Consider the following 9,646-nt stretch of genomic DNA (forward strand, 5'->3'; position numbering starts at 1 on the left):
AATTGGTCCAATCAAAAGACATAGGATGGCTGATTGGATAAAAAAAGACCCACCTGTATGCTGCCTACAACATACTCACTTCAGACTTAAAGACACACACAGACTGAAAGTGAAAGGATGGGAAAAGATATTTCACACAAATGGAAAAAACAAGAAAGCGGAGGTAGCAATACTCATATAAGACAAAACAGACTTTAAAACAAAGACTATACCAAAAGACAAAGAAGGGCATTACATAATGATAAAGCCATCAATAAAAGAAGAGGATATTACACTCCTTAACATATATGCACCAAATACAGGAGCACCTAAATATATAAAGCAAATATTAACAGACATAAAGGGAGAAGCTGACAATAATAGGAGAGGACTTTAACACCCCACTTACAACAATGGATATATCATCCAGGCAGAAATTCAATAAGGCAACAGTGGTATTATATTAAATGACACAATAGACCAGTTAAACTTAGTAGATATCTACAGGACATTACATCCAAAACCAGCAGAATACACATTCCTTTCAGGTACACCTGGAACATTCTCCATGATGCATCACATACTAGGTCACAAAACAAGTCACAACAAATTTAAAAGGATAGAAATTATATAAGGCATTTTTTTCACAACAGTATAAAACTAAATCAATTGCAGAAAGAAAAATGGGAAAAGCACAAACGTGGAAACTAAACAACACGCGACTAAAACCCAGTGGGTCAATGAAAAAGCAAAGAGGAAATCAAAAAATACCTTGAGACGAATGAAAATGGAAACACAACTTTCCAAAATCTGTGGAATGCAGTAAAAGCAGTTCTAAGAGGGAAGATTATGGCAATACAGGCCTTCCTCAAGAAACAAGAAAAATCTCAAATAAACAACTTAAACTACCACCTAAAGGAATTAGAAAAAGAAGGATTAACAAAGCCCAAAGTCTGCAGATGGAAGGAAATCATAAACATTAGAGAGGAAATAAATAAAATAGAGACGAAAATACAATAGAAAAGATCCATGAAACCAAGAGGTGTTTTTTTTTTTTTTTTTTTTTTTTTTTTCTTGCGTTATGCGGGCCTCTCACTGTTGTGGCCTCTTCCATTTGCGGAGCACAGGCTCTGGACGCGCAGGCTCAGCGGCCACGGCTCACGGGCCCAGCCGCTCCGCAGCATGTGGGATCTTCCCGAAACGGGGCACGAACCCGCGTCTCCTGCATCGGCAGGCGGACTCTCAAGCACTGCGCCACCAGGGAAGCCCCAAGAGGTGTTTTTTTAAAAAGATAAACAAAATTGATAAACCGTTAGCCAGGCTTACCAAGAAGAAAAGAGAGAGGACCTGCATAAACAGAACAAGAAATAAAAGAGGAGAAGTAACAACCAATAACACAGAGATACAAAAAATCATAAGGGAGTGGAGGTGCTACTATGGCTTCCAGTGGGGTCAGCATGACCGCTGCAAGGCTCGGCAAATGAAGCTCCCGAAATTCCAGACAATGTGGGAGATTGGCTTCAGGGCATCTACCACTTCACTACCAATAGGAATGACTTCCGGAGGAACTTGATTCTCAATTTGGGACTCTTTGCTGCCAGAGTTTGGCTGGCCAGGAATTTGAGTGACATTGACCTCAGCCTGGGGTGTAGCCATAAAGACACATGGAACCCTTGTGCTGTACTCAAACCTTCCAAAAACGAAGCCTCCAATCTGTGACCATCACAAGACTTGCCCTGATGGCAGCTGAAATTTGATTCAGATAGGCACCTTACCTTCCCTACCTGATTTCCTTTTATTTGCTGAGTCCACTCAGAACACCCTTCTCTGGTCAGCAGACAGGCTTCAGCTAAAGTGTTGTCCTCTGTCCTGTAAAATTCTGTACATAATTCCTAAGTTTCTGCAGAGGGTGGTCTTTGCTCTTGTCCTGAGGCATAATCTAACGGTATTTTAACAAATAAGGTCTGTACACAAAGAAAAAAATCACAAAAGAATACTATGTACAGTTAACAAATTGGGCAACTTAGAAGAAATGGACAAATTTCTAGAAACATACAAAGTGCCATGACTGAATCAAGAAGAAACAATTTGAACAGACCAATCACTAGTAGTGAAATTGAATTTGTAATTAAAAAAAAAAAAAAAAAAACTCCTAGCAAACAAAATTTCAGGACTGGACAGTTTCATGGGGGAATTCTACCAAGCATATAAAAAAGAGCTAATACATATCTTTCTCAAACTATCCCAAAAAATTGAAGAGGATGGAACTCCAAAATTCATTCTACAAGAGTACTATTACCCTGATACCAAAGCCAGACAAAGACACTACAATAGAAGAAAATTACAGACCAATATCTTCTATGAATATAGATGCAAAAATCCTCAACAAAATATTGGCAAATCAAGTCCAACAATATATAAAAAGGATCATACATCATGAATTATTCCAGGGATGCCAGGGTGGTTCAATATTCACAAATCAATCAATGTGATACACCACATTAACTAAAGGAAGTATAAAAATTACATGATCATCTCAATAGATACAGAAGAAGCATTTGACAAAATTCCACACCAATTAATTATAAAAACTCTCATCAAAATTGGTATAGAGGGAACATATCTCAACATAACAAAGGCCACTTACAACAAACCCACAGCTTACCTCATAGTCAGCAGTGAAAAGTTGACAGTCTTCCTCTAAATTCAGGAAGAATACAAGGATGCCCAATCTCACCACTTCTATTTAACATAGCATTGGAAGTCCTAGCCATAGCAATCTGACAAGAGAAACAAATAAAAGGAATCCAAATTGGAAGGGAAGAAGTAAAACTGTCACTATTTGCAGATAACATGTTACTACACATAAAAAACCCTAAAGTCTCCACCAAATAACTATTAGAAGTAATAAATTAATTCATTAAAGTTGCAGGATACAATATTAGTATACAGAAATCTATTGTTTTTGTATACACAAGAAATTATCAGAAAGAGAAAGCCAAAAAATTCCCATTTAAAATCACATCAAAAAGAATAAAATACCTAGGAATAAACTTAACCAAGGAGGTGTAAGACCTATACTCTGAAAACTATAAAACCTGATGTACAAAACTGAAGAGGATACAAAGAAATGGAAAGACAACCCATGCTTTTGGATTTGAAGAATTAATATTAAAATGGCCATAATACCCAAAGAAATTTATAGATTTAATGCAATCCCTATCAAAATACCCATGATATTGTTCACAGAACTAGAACAAATAATCCTAAAGTTTACATAGAACCACAAAAGAGCCTGAATTGCCACAGAAATCTTGAGAAAAAAAGGACAAAGCTGGAGGTATCACCCTTCCTGACTTCAGACTATACTACAAAGCCACAGTAATCCTGACAGCATAGTGCTGGCACAAAAACAGACACATAGATCAATGGAACAAAATAGAGGGCTCAGAAATAAACCCATTCACTAAGGTCAATTAATATAACAAAGAGGGCAAGAATATACAATGGAGAAAAGACAGTCTCTTCAATAGATGGTGCTGGACAACTATGTGTAAAAGAATGAGATTAGAACATTTTGTCACACAATATACAAAAATAAACTAGAAATGGATTAAAGACCTAAATGTAAGACCCCAAACCATAAAACTACTAGAAGAACACTCTTTGTGCCATATTTTTTTGGATCTGTTACCTAAGGCAAAAAAAAAAAAATAAAAGTAAAATTAAAGCAAAAATAAACAAATAGGACCTAATTAAACTTAAAAGCTTTTGTGCAGCAAAGGAAACCATCAACAAGATGAAAAGACAACCTACTGAATGGGAGAAAATATTTGCAAATTCTATGACCAACAAGGGGTTAATATCCAAAATATATAAACAGCTCATACAACTCAATATAAAAAAACCAATCCTATCAGAAATTGGGCAAAAGACTTGAATAGACATATTCCAAAGGAGACATACAGAGGCTAACAGACACGTGGAAAGATGCTCAACATCACTAATTGTTAGAGAAATACAAATTAAAACAACAATGAGATATCACCTCACACCTGTAAGAATGGCTATCATCAAAAAGTCTACAAATAACAAATGTTGGCAAGGATGTGGAGAAAAGGGAACCCTTGTACACTGTTGGTAGGAATGTAAATTGGTACAGCCACTCTGGAAAACAGGATGGGGGTTCCTCAAAAAACTAAAAATAGAACTACCATATGATCCAGCAACTCTACTCCTAAGTATATATCTGTAAAAAAAATAAAAACACTAATTTGAAAAGATACAAGCACTCGTGTGTTCATAGAAGTGCTATTTACAATAGCCAAGATATGGAAGCAACTCAAGTATCCATCAACGGATGAATGGATAAAGATGTGTTACATATATACAATGGAATATTACTCAGCCATAAAAAAGAATGAAATTCTGCCATCTGCAGCAATGTGGATGGACCTAGAGAATATTATGTTTAGTGAAATAAGTCAGACAGAGAAAGTGATATCACTTATACATGTAATCTAAAAAATAATACAAACCAATGTATATAGCAAAACAGAAGCAGACTCACAGATATAGAAAACAAAACTAGTGGTTACCCGTGGGGAGAGGGAAGGGGGGGAGGAGCATGTAGGGGTATGGGATTAAGAGAAACAAACTACTATGTATAAAATAGATAAGCGGGGCTTCCCTGGTGGCGCAGTGGTTGAGAGTCCACCTGCTGATGCAGGGGACACGGGTTCGTGCCCCGGTCCGGGAAGATCCCACATGCCGCGGGGCGGTTGGGCCCGTCAGCCCTGGCCGCTGAGCCTGCGCGTCCGGAGCCTGTGCTCCGCAACGGGAGAGGCCACAACAGTGAGAGGCCCGCGTACCGCCAAAAAAAAAAAAAAAAAAAGATAAGCAACAAGGATATATTGTACCGCACAGGGAATTATAGCCATTATTTTGTAATAACCTTTAAAGCAGTATAATCTATAAAAATACTGTATCAGTATGCTGTATATCAGAAACGAATATAATATTCTATTGTATTAAATCAACTATACATCAATAAAAAGATAATAAATAAATATTTAAAAATAATAATAATTTTGTCTTTCCTATTTTGTCTGATCAGTATTTTACATAGTTTCAGGCAGATTTTGATTTTTATTTTACAGCAGGTCTATGTTATTAAGCTTCTCTGAGAAAGAAATCAAAAGGGCCCAAGAATAAAGAATATTTCATATTCTATAACACAAAAAAATCTACTGTTTAAAGGTGTTAGCTGACTCTTAAAGTGATATGTTTATTAAGGTCAAGAAAATTGAAGATTTCAGAAATGCCATAGTTAACCGTTTAAGGGAAAGTGGGGGAAGGGTACCAGAGAGATCAGAGGCTGTAGCAGTGCACTGGACAGTGAAGAGGACGAGCTGTCCTAGAAAAGAGGAGAAGCAGATGGAGTCCCTGTTGCTTCCCATAAGGGGTCCTTACCTTCAAAACTGTCAAGATGTCAAAGCATTTACAAGATAAAAAATATACATATAAGGTAAAACAGTTTTCCTCTAAAACATACCTAAAACCCAAGGTGTTTTCTGATGTAGGAGACATGTAAAATTTCCCATGAGGTGGTGTTTTTCTTATCAATGAACACTTCAAGCCCAATGTTAGGGAATGCACAGTATCCTCCTCATGTTCTCACCCCTAGGCTATTATTGCCTGACTAGTTATATCTGCCTAAATAATAGAGGTAGGGAAACCCAGGCTGGGCAAAGTCAGAATGCATAGAATTTCATTTCTGTATTTATTCACTGACAGGATAACTCAGATGGAAAGGCTTTGCGCATACGCAAAAATGGAAAGTAATCTCCGCTCAGGGCTGGGAGTCACCTGTAGAGTAGCATGCTTTATCAGCGTTGTAGACCCTCCATTTGAAAACCCAGCAGATCCCAGTCAGGGGCATAAGCCCAGAACTGCCAGACCCTGTGCAAAACGCAATGGGACATAATTAATGCAGCCTCAAGGATCAGATCAGTAAAGCTCCAGACAAGTGTGGAGACTGATTTTAAATAAGATCTTTCTTTTCAAATTATTTTTAACACTTTAGATTTGTCCTGCAGAAAGACTGTACATGTTCCTTAAAGATAATTACTATCATGTGGGAAACTGGGGACAGCTTGAATGTCCCTCATAAGGAAATGGCAAAATAAATTATGGCATATCCATTCTCTGGAATCTTAGGCATTTGTTTAAAAGAATGAGTTTCGTCTCAAAATCCTGGCAGGGAAAAATGGCTATCTTTTTTTTTTAACAAAACAAATATCAGAACAATGTGTATACACTTCCATTTTTACAGATTTTCCATTTTTGCAGCATTTCCATTTTGCAATGCAAGTTACTGGATGCAATCTTTGTGCACCTTCTCAGACTCCCTCTACTGCCTCTTTTTTCTGAAGGGAACCCCAACACCCTTATTACACCCTGACCACAATCATTGCCTTTGCTGAGCTCCCTGAGATGGCTGGAGTTCAAGTTGGAACTTTGGGCCTGTGTAGCCCTTGCTTCCCACACACTGAGTCCTATCAACATCAAGTCATCACTTGAAATGCCACACTGTGAAGCATAGGAATTGGCTTCCTGGGTGGCTGCCAAGGGCTGAAAATATGGAGAGTTACTCTGCTATGAGGTGAAACTTGGCCAGTCGGAAGTGAAAGGCAGGAGGCATTTGAGCAGAAAAATTCCCTCCCCTTCCTCTCTGCAGTGGACCGCTCTGAAGTGTGATTTCTTCTTGCAGCCCTTCCAGACACACCTGCTGCTCACCTGCTATGTCTTTACCAGGCCTATTGTGAAATGTGGCCAGAGCAGTGACACATCACATCACACTGCTTTGCATCTTTCTTACCTCACTTCCACTGTTTCCTCACCCTCACCATCTTCAGCTTGCATTTCCCAAGTAAAGAGGCCACATGTTAATCCTTGCCTCTGCTTCTCCAGTCTAGAGGACCCAAGCCAAAACCACGAGCAAACTAGATATTGAGGCTCTATATATATTTGTAGTGAATGTATCACACATGCGTAGACCTAACTCTTTGCTTGTAAATGCATAGAAATGTGAGAAGGATACACCTCAGACCTTAAACAGTAGTTCGCCTTTACTTACGTTTTTTAATAAATATGTATTACCTTTATGTATTTATCTAAACAGTAAGTTAATACCATAAGATCATGCCATATTAACAAGCCTAGCATATGCTCCCCTGCTTTACTCCTTTGCAGGCAATAAATCATTGTATTTCTCAGGCAAAATCAGTCTATAATATTCTTAAAAATTTTAATCTGTATGACAGTTCATCACACCCTCCCCCCACTCACACACACACACACACAGCCACCCCCGACACACACAAATACACACACTTCCTCCCTGCTGGCAGACTACAGGTCTATTTGTATGCACCCGTCCAGTTGTTCCCCTTGCCACCTTGGGAGCATGAGGGACAAGCCAAAAAAAGTGCAGAAAAGCAGATCAGAGCCATGATATCATGAAGGTCGTGTATTAAGCAACAGTGAAGACTCTCACCCCCAAAATTCTTGGTTTGTGAGATAAAAAATGTGCTCAGTGTTTAAGACACTTTAAATTGGATATTCTGTTAGTTGCCTTCAAACCATCCTGGGGTGACTCTTTATATGTATATGTATATGTATTTGTGTGTGTGTATGTCTGACTTTATATACATAATAATATGTAATATACTATATATATTACCATCAGATACAGGGTATCATGAGAGGTTATATTTGTCTTATTTACCTTCATGTCCTCAGCTCCTAACATGGCACCTACCCATTGTAGAAGGTCAACAAACATTTCTTGAATTGAACTGACAAACTCCATTCACCTCAATCTGTAATTTACATATTATACATCCAGTGGGAGGTTATAAAATAACAGAGAAGGTAAGGTACACACAAGAAAATCCAAATAACTTCTCATCCAAAAAGCTTAAGGCTCTCAGTAAAGTTAACAATAATCATCAAGCTGCATTATTTAAATCATATCATATTGCACTGTCTAAAGGATAGCAGCAAACTGCAGTGAAAATTAAAAGATCAGACTCCTGTTTCCATACTATTTCTAGATATAACCAATTAAAAACAACTTTTAAAAGAATTCTGGTTTTGGTACAGTAATCATAGTAAATACTTGAAAAGAAGAGTATAAATAAGATATTAAGACAACGAAAATAGACAAGTCACCAACAAAGAGTTCAGGTGGGTGGTGGAAGCAGCAGTTACCTCAAGTGAGAGCTATCATTTCGTGACCTAGATCAAGGCCCTTGTCCTAAACCCGGTCTGACAACCCTCCCCTTTAGTAGCTCCAGAACTGTAATAACAAAACTTAGTCAACTTTAAATTACAGACACAAGCGGGAAAAACAGTCGATACAGGCAAATGATATTCATATATGCAATTTTTATTATCCTGGTCCAATGTGCCAGGAAATATTCTAAGTGCTTGAGATTCAGCAGTGAAGCAAAGGGACAAAAATCCCCGTCCACATGGCGTTTATATTCTAGAACTGGGGGGTAGTGGGTTGGAAGGACAGTAACCAAAAATTTCAGAAATTCATTTTAGCCCTTAGTTTCTTAGCAAGGCTAGCTCTGAAAAAAACTTGTTAAAGCAGCAGAGTTCTGTTGTTTTCTCCCCACATCACTCTCTTTCTAGCCCCGCCTGGCCCCTTTTGCACCATGCTTTGCAGCTTCCCCGCCCCAAAACCCTAACTACTACTTGGGGCTGTGTGTCTGGTCAGCTGAATCTCAAGGTCTTGAGATGGGGTCCGCTAATCTGTTGCTGTTTTGTTTTGTTTTGTTTTGTTTTGTTTCTAAAAAGCTCTCCAGATGGCTCAGATGATCAGCCAGCCTGCTCCAGTTCTCTCTTTCCTCCTTGTAACCACCCCTCAGAATTTACCTAATTTGTGTCTTTTTCCCCAAAATATGCTTACTGCATTCCAAGGTGGTGCTATTAGCTCAAACTAATGTGTTACCTTATTTACTAAGTTCATAATACTAAGGGTCTCTGATATTTGCAGAGTGCTTTTGTATTAACAGAGCATTTTCACATACAGTGACCATTTTGTTCACCCTACTACCTCCAGAGATAGGGCAGGGCAGGTTTTGTCTCCCTCTTTTTAGACTAAACCTCAGAAAAGTGAATTGTTTGCCCAGGGTCATGCAGCTGGGAAGAGCAGATGGTATGGGAATCCCTCCAGCCCCTGAACCATGCTGCATCCCTCTCCTTTGTGCTGTTCTCTCCAGATGAAAATTTGAATTATTTTGATGACATTTCATTACAACTCTAATGGTAGAAATGCCAGGCACCAGAGTGGGCTGATGGAAAAAGATTCTAAGGCACGTGTCTTTGCTATCTTAAATCAACTAGATAGATTTTCTGTTCCACCTTCAGGTAGAACCAATGCTGTCAGAATCAGTATCAAGTAATAGATATACGACTAATTAGACTAAGTAATACGGCCCGTGGGCCAGTGTTCATTGGCAATGGGCTACTTTCTGTCCCTTCGAGTACGGCTTCTGGCTCCTCCTGTGTGCTGGCTGTCGAGGGCCAGCTGCCCCTCCCCCACACACCCCTCCACCTCCACTCCAAGAGTCAGCATCTAGACAGTGCCGGTCTT

Source organism: Lipotes vexillifer, unplaced genomic scaffold (assembly GCF_000442215.2).
Source record: "Lipotes vexillifer unplaced genomic scaffold, Lipotes_vexillifer_v1.1 scaffold602, whole genome shotgun sequence".
Classification (NCBI taxonomy): Eukaryota; Metazoa; Chordata; class Mammalia; order Artiodactyla; family Lipotidae; genus Lipotes; species Lipotes vexillifer.